This window comes from Rhinoraja longicauda, chromosome 37, assembly GCF_053455715.1.
Source record: "Rhinoraja longicauda isolate Sanriku21f chromosome 37, sRhiLon1.1, whole genome shotgun sequence".
Lineage (NCBI taxonomy): Eukaryota > Metazoa > Chordata > Chondrichthyes > Rajiformes > Arhynchobatidae > Rhinoraja > Rhinoraja longicauda.
This window is the reverse complement of record NC_135989.1, coordinates 19,064,972-19,086,965: the sequence shown is the minus strand read 5'-3', so window position 1 is coordinate 19,086,965 and position 21,994 is coordinate 19,064,972.

Genomic DNA, 21,994 nt, shown 5'->3' with positions numbered 1-21,994 from the left:
GCAGTTGTACAGGGCCCTGGTGAGACCACATCTGGAGTACTGTGTACAGTTGTACAGGGCCCTGGTAAGACCACATCTGGAGTATTGTGTACAGTTTTGGTCTCCTAATTTGAGGAAGGACATCCTTGTAATTGAGGTAGTGCAGCGTAGGTTCACCAGGTTAATCCCCAGGATGGCGGGACTGTCATATGAGGAAAGATTGAAAAGATTAGGCTTGTATTCACTGGAGTTTAGAAGGATGAGAGGGGATCTTATAGAGACGTGTAAAATTATAAAAGGACTGGACAAGCTAGATGCAGGAAAAATGTTCCCAATGTTGGGGGAGTCCAGAACCAGGGGCCACAGTCTTAGAATAAAGGGGAGGCCATTTAAAACTGTGGTGAGAAGAAACATTTTCACCCAGAGAGTTGTGAGTTTGTGGGATTCTCTGCCACCTATTTTCTATGTTTCTATCCAACCCCGTATTTTTAAAATTTAGTTTAGAGATACAACACGGAAACAATAGACAATATTTTTCGCCTCTCCCAGGAGATCACTCAGTTCTTTTGGGTGGGCGGTTGGAGCGGTTGGAGCAGCGGCCGGGCGGTAGGTTTGGAAACCGAGCACGGGGCTTTGTTTGGGGAGTACGAGTGCCAGGGCAGTTTATTGTTCTGGGTGTCGGATGTGGGGAATCTGGGAGTCTGATAGTCTTCCAGACATCCACATCTGCGCCAGGTGCGACGAGATGGGGCTCCTAAGGGACCGTATTAGGAACCTGGAGCGGCAGATTGATGACCTCCGTCTGGTCAGGGAGAGTGAGGAGGTTATAGAGAGGAGTTATAGAGAGGTGGTCACTCCAAGACCACGGGAGGTAGACAAGTGGGTCACGGTTAGGGGGGGCAAGGAGCAGAGGCAGGGACTAGGGAGTACCCCGGTGGCTGTACCTCTTGGAAATAAGTACTCCTGTTTAAGTACTGTTGGGGAAAACAGCCTACCTGGGGGCAGCGACGGTGCCCGGGCCTCTGGCAAGGAGTCCGGCCCTGTTGCTCAGAAGGGTAGGGAAAGGAAGAGGAGAGCGATAGTAATAGGGGACTCTATAGTGAGGGGGTCAGATAGGCGATTCTGTGGACGCAGTCGGGAGACCCGGATGGTGGTTTGCCTCCCTGGTGCCGGTGTCCGGGATGTGTCTGAGCGTGTCCAGGATATCCTGAAAGGGGAGGGAGAGGAGCCAGAGGTCGTGGTACATATAGGTACCAACAATATAGGTAGGATAAGGGAAGAGGTCCTGAAAGGAGAATTTAGGGGGCTAGGAAGGGAGTTAAAAAAAAGGACTTCCAAAGCAATAATCTCAGGCTTACTGCCTGTGCCACGCGATAGTGAGAATAGGAATGGAGTGAGGTGGAGGATAAATATGTGGCTGAGGAACTGGTGCAGGGAGCAGGGATTCAAGTTTCTGGATCATTGGGACCTCTTCTGGGGGAAGTATGACCTGTACAAAAAGGACGGGTTGCATCTGAACCTGAGAGGAACCAATATCCTGGCGGGGAGATTTGCTAAGGTAATTGTGGAGACTTTAACTAGTACGGTTGGGGGGAGGGACTCAAACACAGATAGCTAATAGGCAGTGTGTGAGGCAGGAGGCAGAAAAGGGAAACACTCAGACCCAATATGTAGGAGAGAAAGAAGTGAAAAGAAATAAACTGAGAATAAGAAATGATGGGTCCCTTAAATGTGTATATTTTAATGCTAGGAGCATTGTAAGAAAGGTGGATGAGCTTAGAGCCTGGATTGACATCTGGAAGTATGATGTTGTGGCGATCAGTGAAACATGGTTGCAGGAGGGTTGCGATTGGCAATTAAATATTCCAGGATTTCATTGTTTCAGATGTGATAGAATCGGAGGGGCAAGAGGTGGGGGTGTTGCATTGCTTGTCAGGGAGGATATCACAGCAGTGCTTTGGCAGGACAGACTAGAAGGCTCGATTAGGGAGGCTGTTTGGGTGGAACTCAGAAATGAGAAAGGTTTAGCAACACTTATAGGGGTGTATTATAGACCGCCAAATAGGGAACGAGAATTGGAAGAGCAAATATGTAAGGAGATAGCAGATATTAGTAGTAAGCACAGAGTAGTGATTGTGGGTGATTTCAATTTTCCGTACATAGACTGGGAATCACATTCTGTTAAAGGGCTGGATGGTTTGGAGTTTGTAAAATGTGTGCAGGATAGTTTTTTGCAGCAATACGTAGAGGTACCTACCAGAGAAGGGGCAGTGTTGGACCTCCTGTTGGGAAATGAGACGGGTCAGGTGACGGAGGTATGTGTTGAGGAGCACTTTGGGTCTAGTGATCATAATGCCATTAGTTTCAATATCATTATGGAGAAGGTCAAATCTGGACCAAGGGTTGAGATTTTGGATTGGAGAAAGGCTAATTTTGAGGAGATGAGAAAGGATTTAAAAGGAGTGAAATGGAACTTTTTGTTTTATGAAAAGGATATAATAGAGAAATGGAGGATATTTAAAGGTGAAATTTTGAGAGTACAGAGTCTTTATGTCCCTGTTCGGTGGAAAGGAAAGAATAATAATTTGAAAGAGCCGTGGTTTTCCAGGGAAATTGGACACTTGGTTCGGAAAAAGAGGGAGATATACAATAAATATAAGCGGCAGGGAGTAAATGAGGTTCTTGAGGAATATAAAGAATGTAAAAGGAATCTTAAGAAGGAAATTAGAAAAGCAAAAAAAAGATATGAGGCTGCTTTGGCAAGTAATGTAAAAGTAAACCCCAAGGGGTTCTACAGATATGTCAATAGCAAAAGGATAGTGAGGGATAAAATTGGTCCATTAGAGAGTCATAGTGGACAGCTATGTGCTGAGCCGGAAGAAATAGGGGAGATATTAAACAATTTCTTTTCTTCGGTATTCACCGAGGAGAAGGATATTGAATTATGTGAGGTAAGCGAAACAAGTAGAGTAGTGATGGAAATTATGAGGATTAAAGAAGAGGAGGTACGGACACTTATGAAAAATATAAAAGTGGATAAGTCTCCAGGTCCTGATAGGATATTCCCTAGGACATTGAGGGAAGTTAGTGCAGAAATAGCAGGGGCTATGACGGAAATATTTCAAACGTCATTAGAAACGGGGATGGTGCCGGAAGATTGGCGCATTGCGCATGTTGTGCCTTTGTTTAAAAAAGGTTCTAAAAGTAAACCTAGCAATTATAGACCTGTTAGTTTGACGTCTGTGGTGGGAAAATTAATGGAAAAGATACTTAGGGACAATATATATAATTATTTGGATAAACAAGGCCTGATTAGAAACAGTCAACATGGATTTGTGCCTGGAAGGTCATGTTTGACTAATCTTCTTGAATTTTTTGAAGAGGTTACCAGGGAAATTGATAAGGGCAAGGCTGTGGATGTTGGCACGGTAGCGCAGCGGTAGAGTTGCTGCTTTACAGCGAATGCAGCGCCGGAGACTCAGGTTCGATCCTGACTACGGGTGCTGCACTGTAAGGAGTTTGTACGTTCTCCCCGTGACCTGCGTGGGTTTTCTCCGAGATCTTCGGTTTCCTCCCACACTCCAAAGATGTACAGGTATGTAGGTTAATTGGCTGGGTAAATGTAAAAAATTGTCCCTAGTGGGTGTTGGATAGTGTTAATGTACGGGGATCGCTGGGCGGCACGGACTTGGTGGGCCGAAAGGCTGTATATATATGATATGATATGATATGACTTCAGTAAGGCATTTGACAAGGTTCCACATGGAAGGTTGATTAAGAAGGTTAAATCGTTAGGTATTAATAGTGAGGTTGCAAGATGGATTCAACAATGGCTGAATGGGAGATACCAGAGGGTAATGGTTGACAATTGTATGTCAGGTTGGAGGCCAGTGTCTAGTGGAGTACCCCAAGGATCTGTGTTGGGTCCACTGTTGTTTGTCATTTACATTAATGATCTGGATGATGGTGTGGCAAATTGGATTAGTAAATATGCAGATGATACTAAGATAGGTGGTGTAGTTAATAATGAAGTAGAGTTTCAAAGTCTACAGAGAGACTTGGGCCTTTTGGAAGGGTGGGCTGAAAGATGGCAGATGGAGTTTAATGCTGATAAGTGTGAGGTGCTGCATTTTGGTAGGACAAATCAAAATAGGACGTACAGGGTAAATGGTAGGGAATTGAGGAATGCAGTGGAACAGAAGGATCTGGGAATAACTGTGCATTGTTCCCTGAAGGTGGAATCTCATGTGGATAGGGTGGTGAAGAAGGCGTTTGGTATGCTTGCCTTTATAAATCAGAGCATCGAATATAGAAGTTGGGATGTAATGTTAAAATTGTACAGGGCATTGGTGAGGCCGAATCTGGAGTATGGTGTGCAGTTCTGGTCGCCAAATTATAGGAAGGATGTCGACAAAATGGAGAGGGTACAGAGGAGATTTACTAGAGTGTTGCCTGGGTTTCAGCACTTAAGCTACAGAGAGAGGTTGAACAGGTTGGGTCTTTATTCTTTGGAGCGTAGAAGGTTGAGGGGGGACTTGATAGGGGTTTATAAAATTTTAAGAGGGATGGACAGAGTTGACGTGGGTAGGCTTTTCCCTTTGAGAGTGGGGAAGATTCCAACAAGGGGACATTGCTTCAGAATTGAGGGACAAAAGTTTAGGGGTAACATGAGGGGTAACTTCTTTACTCAGAGGGTGGTGGCTGTATGGAATGGGCTTCCGGTGGAAGTGGTGGAGGCAGGCTCGATTTTATTATTTAAGAGTAAATTGGATAGGTATATGGATAAGAGGGGATTAGAGGGTTATGGTCTGAGAGCAGGTAGATGAGAGTGGTCGGCGTGGACTGGTAGGGCCGAACGGGCCTGTTTCCGTGCTGTAGTTGTTATATGGTTATATGGTTAATAAACAATAGGTGCAGGAGGAGGCCATTCGGCCCTTTGAGCCAGCACCGCCATTCAATGTGATCATGGCTGATCATTCACAATCAGTACCCCGTTCCTGCCTTCTCCCCATACCCCCTGACTCCGCTGAACTTAAGAGCTCTATCTAACTCTCTCTTGAATGCATTCAGAGAATTGGCCTCCACTGCCTTCTGAGGCAGAGAATTCCACAGATTTACAACTCTCTGACTGAAATGTTTTTCCTCCTCTCCATTCTAAATGGCCTACCCCTTATTCTTAAACTGTGGCCCCTGGTCTGGACTTCCCCAACATTGGGTACATGTTTCCTGCCTCTAATGTGTCCAATCCCTTAATAATCTTATATGTTTCAATAAGATCCCCTCTCATCCTTCTAAATTCCAGTGTATACAAGCCTAGTCGCTCCAGTCTTTCAACATATGACAGTCCCGCCATTCCGGGAATTAACCTAGTAAACCTACGCTGCACCCCCTCAATAGCAAGAATATCCTTCCTCAAATTTGGAGACCAAAACTGCACACAGTACTCCAGGTGAGGTCTCACTAGGGACCTGTACGACTGCAGAAGGACCTCTTTGCTCCAATACTCAACTCCTCTTGTCATAAAGGCCACAGGCCCTTCGGCCCACTGAGTCCGCACCACAACCAGCGATCCCTGCACACTAACACTATCCTACACACACACGAGGGACAATTTACATTTACACCAAGCCAATTAACCTACAAACCTGCATGTCTTTGGAGTGTGGGGGGAAACCGGAGCACCCGGAGAAAACCCACGCAGGTCACGGGGAGAACGTACAAACTCCGTACAGACAGCGCCCGTAGACAGGATGGAACCCGGGTCCCTGGTGCTGTGAGGCAGCAGCTCTACCCGCTGCACCACCGTGCCGCCCTTGTTCTGAGTGATTCCGGTTCAACCCGTCCAGCCACGAATCACCAGCCCCATCATAGAGTGATACAGTGTAGAAACAGGCCCTTCAGCCCAACTTGCCCACACCGGCCAACATGTCCCAGCTACACCACTCATAGAGTGATACAGTGTGGAAACAGGCCTTTCAGCCCAACTTGCCCACACCGGCCAACATGTCCCAGCTACACCACTCATAGAGTGATACAGTGTGGAAACAGGCCCTTCAGCCCAACTTGCCCACACCGGCCAACATGTCCCAGCTACACCACTCATAGAGTGATACAGTGTGGAAACAGGCCCTTCAGCCCAACTTGCCCACACCGGCCAACATGTCCCAGCCCTACCGTCCCTGGGGGGTTTAATGCCATCTACAATTAGAACATGGAACAGCTCTCTGGAACAGGCCCATCGGCCCACAATGTCTGTACCAACATGTTCCCAAGTGAACCTTATCTCCTCTGCCTGCACATGATGCATCCCATTCCCTGCAAACCCTCATACCTGTCCAAAAGCCTCTTAAACGCCACAATTATATCTGCCTCCACCACCACCCCTGGCAACGTGTTCCAGGCCCCCACCCCCCTCTGTGTAAAACACTTGCCCCACACATCCACACCCACACCCCCACACCCACCCACACCCACACCCCCCACACCCACACCCACACCCCCACCCACACCCCCACCCACACCCACACCCACACCCACACCCCACTGTGTGTAAAACACTTGGCCCACACATCCACACCCCCACCCACACCCACACCCCCCACACCACCCATATCCACACCCCCCACACCCACACCCCCCACACCCCCACACCCCACACCACCCACACCCACACCCCCCACACCACCCACACCACCCATACCCCCCACACCCACACCCCCCACACCACCCCCACCCACACCCCCCACACCCACACCCCCCACACCCACACCCCCCACACCCACACTCCCACCCACACCCCCCACACCAACCATACCCACACCCCCCACACCACCCACACCACCCCCACCCACACCCCCCACACCCCCACCCCACTCTGTGTAAAACGCTTGCCCCACACATCCAACAAATCTCCCCTCCGTCTGATGCTCCAGTGAAAACAATCAACGTTTGTTCAACCTCTCCCTGTAGCTAATACCCTCTAAAAAAACCCTCTCCCTGTAGCTGGAACCCTCTAATCCAGGCAGCATCCTGGTAAACCTCCTCTGCGCCCTCCCCAACCTCTCCCTGTAGCTCACACCCTCTAATCCACCCTCTTCCTGTAGCTAATACCCTCTAATCCACCCTCTCCCTGTAGCTGGAACCCTCTAATCCACCCTCTCCCTGTAGCTGGAATCCTCTAATCCACCCTCTCCCTGTAGCTGGAACCCTCTAATCCACCCTCTCCCTGTAGCTCATACCCTCTAATCCAACCTCTCCCTGTAGCTGGAACCCTGTAACCCAGGCAGCATCCTGGTAAACCTCATTTGCACCCTCTCCAAAGCCCCCTCATCCTTCCTGTAATGGGGCGACTAGATCTTCTTGAAGCCTCCAGAGAACAGTCTTTGTCTCCCCATCCTCCTACAATATCACACGCACCCAGGGACGGTGAATCTCCACTCTCTCCATCGCAAGAACTTCCTGTCCTCAGTCTCACAATACTCCAGGTATCATCTTTGCAAAGGTCATCTGAGCAGATCCATCTTTGATTGCAGTAAGTGGGACTTTCTAACTCTTGCAGTCAAACCATCGGGTGTCAGGGGTTACGGAGAGAAGGCAGGAGAATGGGGTTAGGAGGGAGAGATAGATCAGCCGTGATTGAATGGTGGAGTAGACTTGATGGGCCGAATGGCCTAATTCTGCTCCTATCACTTATGACCTTGTGACCCCACATCTTCGTCTTCATTGACGTATCCAGGGACTCCCCAATCCCTTTACACATCTCTCACTGCTAACAAACACTCTGCTTTCTAAGTGGCTGAGCTCACATTCTCTATGTTACATTCTGCTCCAGATTGTCCCCACGCACCCACACCCCCCCACACCCACACCCCCCACACCCACACCCCCCACACCCACACCCCCCACACCCCCCCACACCCACACCCCCCACACCCACACCCCCCACACCCACACCCACACCCCCCACACCCACACCCCCCACACCCACACCCACACCCCCCACACCCACACCCCCCACACCCCCACCCCCCACACCCACACCCCCCACACCCCCCCACACCCACACCCCCCACACCCACACCCCCCACACCCACACCCACACCCCCCACACCCACACCCCCCACACCCACACCCACACCCCCCACACCCACACCCACACCCACACCCCCACACCCACACCCACACCCCCCACACCCACACCCCCCACACCCACACCCACACCCACACCCACACCCCCACACCCACACCCCCCACACCCACACCCACACACCCACACCCACCACACCCACACCCCCACACCCACACCCCCCACACCCCCCAGACCCACACCCCCACACCCCCCACACCCACACCCCCCACACCCACACCACCCACACCCACACCCACACCCCCCACACCCACACCCCCCACACCCACACCCCCCAGACCCACACCCCCACACCCACACCCACACCCACCCCCCACACCCCCCACACCCCCACCCCCCACACCCCCCCACACCCACCACACCCACCACACCCACATCGCCCACACCCCCCACACCCACACCCCCCACACCTCCCACATCCACACCCCCCACACGCACGCCCCCCACACCCACACCCCACACACCCACACCCCCCACACCCACACCCACACCCCCCCACACCCACACCCCCCACACCCACACCCACACCCCCACACCCACCACACCCCCACACCCACACCCCCCACACCCCCACCCCCCACACCCCCCACACCCCCACCCCCCACACCCCCCACACCCACCGCACCCACCACACCCACACCCCCCACACCCACACCCCCCACACCCCCACCCCCCACACCTCCCACATCCAGACCCCCCACACGCACGCCCCACACCCACACCCACACCCACACCCCCACACCCCCACACCCACCACACCCCCACACCCACACCCCCACCCCCCACACCCCCACACCCACACCCCCACACCCACACCCCCACACCCACACCCACACCCCCACACCCCCCACACCCACACCACCCACACCCCCAACACCCACACCCCCAACACCCACACCCCACACACACACCCCCCACACCCACACCCCCCACACCCACACACCCACACCCACACCCCCCCACACCCACACCCCCCACACCCACACCCCCCACACCCACACCCCCCACACCCACACCCCACACACCCACACCCCCCACACCCACACCCACACCCACACCCCCCCACACCCACACCCCCCACACCCACACCCACACCCCCCCACACCCACACCCCCCACACCCACACCCACACCCCCCCACACCCACACCCACACCCACACCCACACCCACACCCCCCACACGCACACTCCCCACACCCACACCCCCCACACGCACACCCCCCACACGCACACTCCCCACACCCACACCCCCCACACGCACACCCCCCACACCCACACTCCCCACACCCACACCCCCCCACCCACCCCACACCCACACCACCCACACCCCCCACACCCACACTCCCCACACCCCCCACACCCACACCCACACCCCCCACACCTACACCCACACCTACACCCACACCCACCCCACACCACCCACACCCACACCCCCCACACCCACACCCCCCACACCCACACCCATACCCACACCCCCCACACCCACACCCCCCACACCCACACCACCCACACCCACACGCCCCACACCCACACCCACACCCCCCACACCCACACCCCCCACACCCATACCCACACCCCCCACACCCACACCCCCCACACCCACACGCCCCACACCCACACCCACACCCCTCACACCCCACACCCACACCCCCCACACCCACACCCACACCCACACCCACACCCCCCACACCCCCCACACCCACACCCCCCATCCCCCCACACCCACACCCACACTAACACCCCCCCACACCCACACCCCTCCACACCCACACTAACACCCCCCCACACCCACACCCCCCACACCCACACTAACACCCCCCCACACCCACACCCACACCCACTGAAAAAGTTTTTCCTCATCTGCGTTCTAAATGGCCTACCCCTTATTCTGTAACTGTGGCCCCTGGTTCTGGACTCCTCCAACATTGGGAACATGTTTCCTGCCTCTAACGTGTCCACCCCTTAATAATCTTATACGTTTCGATAAGATCTCCTCTCATCCTTCTAAATTCCAGTGTATACAAGCCTTTCTTTCAACATACGACAGTCCCGCCTTTCCGGGAATTAACCTAGTAAACCTACGCTGCATGTCCTCAATAGCAAGAATATTCTTCCTCAAATTTGGAGACCAAAACTGCACACAGTGAACTACTCCAGGTGCGGTCTCACCAGGGCCCGGTACAACTGCAGAAGGACCTCTTTGCTCCTATACTCAACTCCTCTTGTTATGAAGGCCAACATTCCATTGGCTTTCTTCACTGCCTGCTGTACCTGCACGCTTCCTTTCAGTGACTGATGCACTAGGACACCCAGATCTCGTTGTACGTCCCCTTTTCCAAACTTGACACCATTCAGATCAATGAATGAACGATATGCAAAAAAGGAACAATGATAAAGGAAACAGGACATTGTTAGCTGTGGGCTAGGTGAAAATGAGTTACAGGTGATGAGACTCAACAAGACGACTTTGAAGCTGGTACGAATTGGGTGGGGGAGGGAATGAGAGAGGGGATGCAGGGGTTACTTGAAGTTAGAGAAATCAATAGTGCATAGTTACATGATAAGGGAATAACATTTAGTGCAAGGTAAACCCAGCAAAGTCCGATCATAGACACAAAGATAGACACAAAAAGCTGGAGTAACTCAGCAGGACAGGCAGCATCTCTAGAGAGAAGAGATGGATGATGTTTCGAGTCGAGACCCTTCTTCAGACTGGTTAGGGATAAGGGAAACGAGCGATTATAGACGGTGATGTGGAGAGATAAAGAACAATGAATGAAAGATATGTAAACAAGTAATGATGATGAGAATGTGGTGCGACTTGGCTAGGGGAGGGAGAGAGAGAGAGAGAGAGAGAGAGAGAGAGAGAGAGAGAGAGAGAGAGAGAGAGGGAATGCCAGGCTACCTGAAGTGAGAGAACTCAATATTCATACCACTGGGCTGTAAGCTGCCCAAGCAAAATATGAGATGCTGTTCATCCAATATGCCTTTAGCCTCACTCTGACAATGGAGGAGACCGAGGACAGAAAGGTCTATGTGGGAATGGGACGGAGAATTAAAGTGTCCAGCAACTGGGAGATCAGGTTGGTTCAGGCAGTCTGAGCGAAGGTGTTCTGTGAAATGATGGCCCAGTCTGCGTTTGGTCGCGCCGATGTATAAGAGACCACATCTTGAACAATGGATACAGTAGATGAGGTTGGAGGAGGTGTAAGTGAACCTCTGCCTCACCTGAAAGGACTGTCGAGGTCTCTGGACTGTCGAGATAGATTCTTAGAACAGCTTGTACTGGAGCCTACCAGGGAGAAGGCAATTCTGGATTTAGTGTTGTGTAATGATCCTGATCTGATAAGGGGACTAGAGGTAAAAGAGCCATTAGGAGGCAGTGATCACAACATGATAAGTTTTACTCTGCAAATGGAAAGGCAGAAGGGAAAATCGGAAGTGTCGGTATTACAGTATAGCAAAGGGGATTACAGAGGCATGAGGCAGGAGCTGGCCAAAATTGACTGGAAGGAGGCCCTAGCAGGGAAGACGGTAGAACAGCAATGGCAGGTATTCCTGGGAATAATGCAGAGGTTGCAGGATCAATTTATTCCAAAGAGGTGGAAAGACTCTAAGGGGAGTAAGAGACACCTGTGGCTGACAAGGGAAGTCAGGGACAGCATAAAAATTAAGGAGAGGAAGTATAACATAGCAAAGAAGAGTGGGAAGACAGAGGATTGGGACTCTTTTAAAGAGCAACAAAAGTTAACTAAAAAGGCAATACGGGGAGAAAAGATGAGGTACGAGGGTAAACTAGCCAATAATATAAAGGAGGATAGCAAAAGTTTTTTTAGGTACGTGAAGAGGAAAAAAATAGTCAAGGCAAATGTGGGTCCCTTGAAGACAGAAGCAGGGGAATTTATTATGGGGAACAAAGAAATGGCAGACGAGTTAAACCATTACTTTGGATCTGTCTTCACTGAGGAAAATACACACAATCTCCCAAATGTTCTAGGGGCCGGAGAACCTAGGGTGATGGAGGAACTGAAGGAAATCGACATTAGGCAGGAAATGGTTTTGGGTAGACTGATGGGACTGAAGGCTGATAAATCCCCAGGGCCTGATGGTCTGCATCCCAGGGTACTTAAGGAGGTGGCTCTAGAAATAGTGGAAGCATTGGAGATCATTTTTCAATGTTCTATAGATTCAGGATCAGTTCCTGTGGATTGGAGGATAGCAAATGTTATCCCACTTTTTAAGAAAGGAGGGAGAGAGAAAACGGGTAATTATAGACCAGTTAGTCTGACATCAGTGGTGGGGAAGATGCTGGAGTCAATTATAAAAGACGAAATTGCTGAGCATTTGGATAGCAGTAACGGGATCATTCCGAGTCAGCATGGATTTACGAAGGGGAAATCATGCTTGACAAATCTACTGGAATTTTTTGAGGATGTAACTAGGAAAATTGACAAGGGAGAGTCAGTGGATGTGGTGTACCTCGACTTTCAGAAAGCCTTCGACAAGGTCCCACATAGGAGATTAGTGGGCAAAATTAGGGCACATGGTATTGGGGGTAGGGTACTGACATGGATAGAAAATTGGTTGACAGACAGAAAGCAAAGAGTGGGGATAAATGGGTCCCTTTCGGAATGGCAGGCAGTGACCAGTGGGGTACCGCAAGGTTCGGTGCTGGGACCCCAGCTATTTACGATATACATTAATGACTTAGACGAAGGGATTAAAAGTACCATTAGCAAATTTGCAGATGATACTAAGTTGGGGGGTAGTGTGAATTGTGAGGAAGATGCAATAAGGCTGCAGGGTGACTTGGACAGGTTGTGTGAGTGGGCGGATACATGGCAGATGCAGTTTAATGTAGATAAGTGTGAGGTTATTCACTTTGGAAGTAAGAATAGAAAGGCAGATTATTATCTGAATGGTGTCAAGTTAGGAGGAGGGGGAGTTCAACGAGATCTGGGTGTCCTAGTGCATCAGTCAATGAAAGGAAGCATGCAGGTACAGCAGGCAGTGAAGAAAGCCAATGGAATGTTGGCCTTCGTAACAAGAGGAGTTGAGTATAGGAGTAAAGAGGTCCTTCTACAGTTGTACCGGGCCCTGGTGAGACCGCACCTGGAGTACTGTGTGCAGTTTTGGTCTCCAAATTTGAGGAAGGATATTCTTGCTATGGAGGGCGTGCAGCGTAGGTTCACTAGATTAATTCCCGGAATGGCGGGACTGTCGTATGTTGAAAGGCTGGAGCGATTGGGCTTGTATACACTGGAATTTAGAAGGATGAGGGGGGATCTTATTGAAACATATAAGATAATTAGGGGATTGGACGCATTAGAGGCAGATAACATGTTCCCAATGTTGGGGGAGTCCAGAACAAGGGGCCACAGTTTAAGAATAAGGGGTAGGCCATTTAGAACCGAGATGAGGAAGAACTTTTTCAGTCAGAGGGTGGTGAAGGTGTGGAATTCTCTGCCTCAGAAGGCAGTGGAGGCCAGTTCGTTGGATGCTTTCAAGAGAGAGCTGGATAGAGCTCTTAAGGATAGCGGAGTGAGGGGGTATGGGGAGAAGGCAGGAACGGGGTACTGATTGAGAGTGATCAGCCATGATCGCATTGAATGGCGGTGCTGGCTCGAAGGGCTGAATGGCCTACTCCTGCACCTATTGTCTATTGTCTATTGTCTATTGAGTCGAGGGAGGAGGTTTAGCAACAGGTGTTGCATCTTCTGCGGTTGCAGGGGAAGGTACCTGGGGAGGGGTTGGTTTGGGTGGGAAGGGATGAGTTAACCAGGGAGTTGCGGAGGGAACGGTCTCTGTGGAAGGCAGAAAGAGGTGGAGATGGGAAAATATGACTAGTGGTGGGATCCTGTTGGAGGTGGTGGAAATTTCAGAGGATTATATGTTGCATGTGACGTCTGATGGGGTGGAAGGTGAGGACTAGGGGGACTCTGTCTCTTGCGACTAGGAGGAGGGGGAGCAAGGGCGGAGCTGCGGGGTACTGAGGAGACACGAGGGAGGACCTCATCTATGATGGGAGAGGGGAACCCCCGTTCCCCAAAGAATGAGGATGTAGGATCTACTGAATCCCACGACAGAAAGCAAAGAACAAACGACACTTAACTGAGCCAGATACCAGGTGTCACATTTATTCCAGAAGCTCCTTGTACCTATATTCTCACCAAACATAACCCATGTGCAGAAAAGGCCAATGAGTGTGTCTGACCTTGGAGTTGTTATTGAGATCTTGTGGCTGGACATTCTCGTGAGGCTGCTGGCGAGTCGCCAGACATGATAGGGTGTATGCAAAACCCACGTGGGCGTGAAGGCGCTACAAGGATATCTTGGATGTCCTGGTGTGGAACACCTCATCTTTGGCGCAGATGTGGCATAGATGGAGGAATTGTAAGTCAGGGATAGTCTTTGCAGGAAATAGGGTGGGAATAAGTGTAGTTGAGATAGGAATCAGTGGGTTTATAATTAAAGTCTGTCGATAGTCGATCTCCTGTGATGGAGACGGTCAGATCAAGAGATCATCGTTACTTTTTTGCATCTTTCATTCATTTGTTCTGTACATTACCATCTATATCTCTCGTTTCCATTTCCCCTGAGTCTGAAGAAGGGTCTCGATCCAAAACATCACCTATTTCTTTTCTCCACAGATGCTGCCTGACCCGCTGAGTTACTCCAGCACTCTGTGAAACGTCACCTATCCATGTTCTCCACAGATGCTGCCTGACCCGCTGAGTTAGTCCAGCTTGTTGTGCACATGTCAAGTATTCTCCCCAATCCAATTTGCACTCACTTTGTTGACCATGTCTTAGAAACATAGAAAATAGGTGCAGGAGGAGGCCATTTGGCCCTTCAAGCCAGTACCCCCATTCAATATGATCATGGCTGATCATCCACAATCAGTACCCCATTCCTGCTTTTTCCCCATGTCCCTTGATTCCGTCAGCCCTAAGAGCGAAATCTAACTCTCTCTTGAAAACATCCAGTGAATTGGCGTCCACTACCTTCGGTGGCAGAGAATTCCACAGATTCACAACTCTCTGGGTGAAATTATTTTTCCTCATTTCAGTCCTAAATGGCCTACCCCTTATTCTTAGAGATACGGCGCAGAAACAGGCACTTTGGCCCACCGAGTCCGCACCGACCAGCGATCCCCGCAAATTAACACTATCCTACTTACATGAGGGAGAATATTACATCCACACCAGGCCAATCAACCTAATAACTTGTACGTCTTTAGTGTGTGGGAGCGAAATGAATATGTCGGAGAAAACCCACGCAGATCACAGGGAGAACGCACAAACTCTGCACAGACAAGCCACTAGGATGTTTACCTGATTTCACCATCTACCTGTTTGCTACACTCTCACTGCATCGCCAAAAGTCAGCTCTCTGGTTAACAACCTCTATTCGGCCCGACAAGTCCAAGTGTGAGATGGACACACAGGAATGCTGCTGCTACCTGGGGAGAAAAACTGCCGGGAAACTCGACCCAAGAACAATGGAAACTGTGACCAACTGTGGGCTAGACAGACCGGCGCACTCACTAATCTGTGCATTCACATTTCCAGTATGAAATTAAAAACAGAAATTGCTGGAAACATTCAGTAGGTTGGGCAGCATCCATTAGGACAGAAACAGTTAAAGTTCAGATCTGAGGTCCTTGGTTGGAACGAGCCGTATTTTACTGAAAGCCTTGCAGAAATCCAAATACAGAAAGTACTGTACCTTGGTGCATGTGACAACAAATTAAACTAAACTAAACTAAATTAAACCTCATGTTGACTGGGTCCCCTCCTCTGTGATCCTAGTTCCCACCAGGAGGTATCAGTTACGACAAAGAAAAAGGCCACTCTGCCCATTAGATGTATGCCAGCCCTTTCTCAGAGCATCTTGCAGTTCACCTGAAGCCACCATGCCCTGCCCCACGTAAAGATTGTGGACAGTGAGGCCAACACTGACATACGAGACCACAGATGCAGGAATCTGGACAAAGTGCTGGAAGAACTCAGCGGGCCAGGCAGCATCTGTGGAGGGAGATGGACAGGTGATGTTTTGGATGGGGATCTTGCATCTCGACTGAAGGATCCCAACCTGCTAGGTCCACTGTCCATCTCTCTCCACATGCCGTTCCACCCGCTGCGTTCGCCAGCAATGTGTTTTTTTATGCATTATGACTGCGTAATGGAGCAAGAACAGATGAGAGTAACACAGGCTGTGATGACAGCATTCCCGGCTGCTCCAGTTAAAGCTGGGCTCTAGGGATGGGCAGCACCACATGTCTCAGTTTAACAGGATTGATTTCCTATTCCGTTCCCACATAGCTGATGAGTTACTGCTGGAGGACAGGCATGCACCTCTGCTATCAGATGTGTATCGTACAATATTCCACTCCTATCAACAAACCCCACTCTTCCAGTGTGTTGCTCAGTTCCAAGCTCCATCAATGCCCACTGCCAACGGACTTCAGAAAAAAACAAACTGCTGGAGAAAACTCATCAGGTCGACCAGCATCCATGGGGGGGAAGACATGTTGGCATTTCAGCTCGACACCCTACGACAGGAATGAGTGTCTTTAGAGAGAAGATGACCAAATAGTGCAAAGAGGAGAGGGCCAGGTGTGAGGCAGAGCCCAGAGGATGATTCACAGAACTACAGAAAAAAAGACATAACGTTCTCAAGGGTCCGAACAGAAACGTCACCTATCCATGTTCTCCAGAGATGCTGCCTGACCCGCTGAGTTACTCCAGCACTCTGTGAAACGTCACCTATCCATGTTCTCCAGAGATGCTGCCTGACCCGCTGAGTTACTCCAGCACTCTGTGAAACGTCACCTATCCATGTTCTCCACAGATGCTGTCTGACCCGCTGAGTTACTCCAGCACTCTGTGAAACGTCACCTATCCATGTTCACCAGAGATGCTGCCTGACCCGCTGAGTTACTCCAGCACTCTGTGCCCTTTTTTGCCAGTGATTGATTGTTGTCTGAGGAGGCTATTGTCTATTGAGGCTGAAGGATGATGGTGAGATGGAGACAGATGGAGGAGGGCGGTTGGATCCTGCGCTGGGGAGGGTAGAGGCGAGGTAGAGACAGAGGCTGGAGATAAGCAGGAACACATAGGCTATCAAGTATGGAATCAGACCAGTAAGGAAGGTGATATTGGCAGCCATGAGTGGAGTGGTGAAAAAGGCACAGAGTGCTGGAGTAACTCAGCGGGTCAGGCAGCATCTGTGGAGAACATGGATAGGTGACGTTTTGGGTTGGGACCCTTCATCTTCAGGAGAGGTGTAGGCAGATGGACCGAATCACAATGAAAGGTGTGTTTGGGTTTTATCCTGTTCAATAGAATTATACCACACTTGTACAATCAAGCCGTATGCAAGTACAACAGGTGAAGCAAAGAGAACAATTCCGGAGTGCAGAATGTAGTGTTACAGTGTTGTGGTTCCAGACCAAGATGCCCCATCCACACTTGTCCCACCAGCCTGCCTTTGGCTCATATCCTATCCATGTACCTGTCCAAATGTCTTTAAAATATTGTTGTAGTCCCTACCTCAACTACCTCCTCTGGCAGCTCGTTCCATACACCCACCAACCTCTGTGTGGAAAAGTTCCGTTCAGTTTAGTTTATTGTCATGTGTACCGAGGTACAGTGAGAAGCTTTTGTTGCGTGCTAACCAAGCAGCGGAAAGACAGTACATGATTACAATCGATTCATTTACAGTGTACAAATACATGAAAAGGGAATAATGTTTAGTGCAAGGTAAAGCCAGCAAAGTCTGACCAAGGATAGTCTGAGGGTCACGAAACAGGTAGATAGTAGTTCAGCACTGGTCTCTGGTTGTGGTAGGATGATTCAGTTGCTTGATAACAGCTGGGAAGAAACTGTCCCCGAATCTGGAGGTGTGCATTTTCACACTTCTGTACCTCTTGCCTGATGGGAGATGGGAGAAGAGGGAGTGACCAGGGTGTGACTAATCCTTGATTCAATTAATCCACCGTCATGGTCTCAAGTTCCACTGCTATGCCGATGATATCCAGCTCCTCATCTCCACCAAGTCTATCTCCACCACTACGCACTCGACCCTGACAAACTGCATCACTGAAATAAAATCTTGGCTTCAAATCAATTTCCTCAAACTCAACTGCGACAAAGCTGAAATCATCATCATTGGACCAAAAACCCTCACCAAATCCACCCACAACTTCACCCTTAATATTGATGGTCTCCCAGTATCCACCTCCCCTCACATCCGGAATCTTGGAATCATCCTTGATCAAACCCTTTCCTTCGACAAACACATCAAACACATCACCAAGACAGCCTTCTTCCACCTCAAAAACATCGCCCGTCTCCGTCCATCCCTCTCCTCCACAGCTGCTGAAACCCTCATCCACGCCTTCATCACCTCCCGTCTGGACTACTGCAACAGCCTCCTCTATGGTTCACCCTCAAAAATCATCAACAAACTCCAACACATCCAGAACTCCGCTGCCCGTCTACTCACCCACTCCCCGATACATGACCATATCACCCCCGTCCTTTACAAGCTCCACTGGCTCCCCATCCCCCAGAGAATCCAGTACAAAATCCTCCTCATGACCTACAAAGCCCTCCATAACCTGGCCCCATCCTACCTGACTGACCTCCTCCACAGACACACTCCCACCTGCACCCTCCGCTCTGCTGCTGCCAATCTCCTGTCCCCCCCATCCGGACCAAACTCAGATCCTGGGGGGACAGGGCTCTCTCCATCGCTGCTCCCACACTCTGGAACTCACTACCCCAAACCGTCAGAGACTCCTCCTCACTCACCACATTCAAAACATCACTGAAGTCTCATCTGTTCAGCACTGCCTTCAATCACTGACTGTTACCTCACCTTCTTTTTCCTTTTCTCTTCGTTTACTCATTTATCTATTTATTTTCTTTTATGTTTTAGTAAACCCTGTAAAGCGTCTTTGAGTGTTAGAAAAGCGCTATATAAATGTAATGTATTATTATTATTATTATGCTGCTGGCCTTGCCAAGGCAGCGTGAGGTGTAGATGGAGTCAATAGAAGGGAAATTGGTTTGTGTGATGGTCTGGGCTGCATACACAATAGACAATAGGTGCAGGAGTAGGCCATTCGGCCCTTCGAGCTAGCACCGCCATTCACTGCGATCATGGCTGATCATTCACAATCAGTACCCCGTTCCTGCCTTCTCCCCATATCCCCTGACTCCGCTATCATTAAGAGCTCTATCTAGCTTTCTCTTGAATGCATTCAGAGAATTGGCCTCCACTGCCTTCTGAGGCAGAGAATTCCACAGATTCACAACTCTCTGACTGAAAAAGTTTTTCCTCATCTCAGTTCTAAATGGCCTACCCCTTATTCTTAAACTGTGGTCCCTGGTTCTGGACTCCCCCAACATCGGGAACATGTTTCCTGCCTCTAGCGTGTCTAATGATCTGATATGTTTCAATAAGATCCCCTCTCATCCTTATAAATTCCAGAGTATACAAGCCTAGTCGCTCCAGTCTTTCAACATACGACAGTCCCGCCATTCCGGGAATTAACCTCGTGAACCTACGCTGCAAGCCCTCAATAGCAAGTATGTCCTTCCTCAAGTTTGGAGACCAAAACTGCACACAATACTCCAGGTGTGATCTTACTAGGGCACTGTACAACTGCAGAAGGACCTCTTTGCTCCTATACTCAACTCCCCTTGTTATAAAGGCCAACATGCCATTGGCTTTCTTCACTGCCTGCTGTATCTGCATGCTTCCTTTCAGTGACTGATGCACTAGGACACCCAGATCTCGTTGTACGTCCCCTTTTCCTAACTTGACACCATTCAGATAATACTCTGCCTTCCTATTCTTACCACCAAAGTGGATAATCTCACATTTATCCACATTAAACTGCATCTGCCATGCATCCACCCACTCACACAACCTGTCCAACTCACCCTGCAACCTCATAGCATCTTCCTCACAGTTCACACTGCCACCAGCTTTGTATCATCTGCAAATTTGCTAATGGTACTTTTAATCCCTTCATCCAAGTCATTAATGTATATTGTAAATAGCTGCGGTCCCAGCACCGAGCCTTGCGGTACCCCACTAGTCACTGCCTGCCATTCTGAAAGGGGCCCATTTATCCCCACTCTTTGTTTTCTGTCTGTCAACCAATTTTCTATCCATGTCAGTACCCTACCCCCAATACCATGTGCTCTAATTTTGCCCACTAATCTCCTATGTGGGACCTTGTCGAAGGCTTTCTGAAAGTCAATGTACACTACATCTACCGGCTCTCCCATGTCCATTTTCCTAGTTACATCCTCAAAAAATTCCAGAAGATTAGTCAAGCATGATTTCCCCTTCGTAAATCCATGCTGACTCGGAACGATCTTTTTACTGCTATCCACATGCTCCGCAATTTCGTCTTTTATAATTGACTCCAGCATCTTCCCCACCACCAATGGTGTATCACAATATCACCGTCTATATCACAATATCACCGTCTGTCTCACAATATCACCGTCTATATCACAATATCCGTCTATATCACAATATCCGTCTATATCACAATATCCGTCTATATCTCACAATAAAAACATAGAAAATAGATGCAGGAGGAGGCCATTCGGCCATTCAAGCCAGCACCGCCATTCATTGTGATCATGGCTGATCATCCACAATCAATAACCCGTGCCTGCCTTCTCCCCATATCCCTTGATTCCACTAGCCCCTAGAGCTCTATCTAACTCTCTCTTAAATCCATCCAGCGATTTGGCCTCCACTGCCTTCTGTGGCAAAGAATCCCACAGATTCACAACTCTCTGGGTGAAAAAGTTCCTTCTTACCTCAGTTTTAAATGGCCTCCCCTTTATTCTAAGACTATTCTGGCCCCTGGTTCTGGACTCCCCCAACATTGGGAACATCTTTCCTGCATCTAGGTTGTCCAGTCCTTTTATAATTTTACACGTCTCTATAAGATTCCCTCTCATCCTTCTAAACTCCAGTGAATACAAGCCTAATCTTTTCAATCTTTCCTCATACAATAGTCCCGCCATCCTGGGGATTAACCTGGTGAACCTACGCTGCACTGCCTCAATAGCAAGGATGTCCTTCCTCAAATTAGGAGACCAAAACTGTACACAATACTCCAGATGTGGTCTTACCAGGGCCCTATACAACTGCAGAAGAACGTCTTTACTCCTATACAGAAATCCTCTCGTTATGAAGGCCAACATGCCATTAGCTTTCTTCACTGCCTGCTGTACCTGCACGCCAACTTTCAGTGACTGGTGTTCAAGGACACCTTGGTCTCGCTGCATTTCCCCCTTACCTAACCTAACATCATTGAGATAATAATCTGCCTCCTTGTTTTTGCCGTAAAGTGGAAAACCTCACGTTTATCTACATTATACTGCATCTGCCCACTCACTCAACCTGTCCAAGTCACCCTGTAACCTCCTAACATCCTCTTCGCAGTTCACAATATCACCGTCTATCACAATATCACCGTCTATATCACACAATATCACCGTCTGTATCACACAATATCACCGTCTATATACTCCAAAGACGTACAGGTATGTAGGTTAATTGGCTGGGTAAATGTAAAAATTGTCCCTAGTGGGTGTAGGATAGTGTTAATGTGCGGGGATCGCTGGGCGGCACGGACTTGGAGGGCCGAAAAGGCCTGTTTCCGGCTGTATATATATGATATGATGATGATATGATATCATAATGTCACCGTCTATCACAATATCACTGTCTATCACAATATCACCATCTATATCTCACAATGTCTATATCTCAATATCTGTCTCTATCACTCCACATCACTGTCTATATCACTACATCACCGTCTGTATCT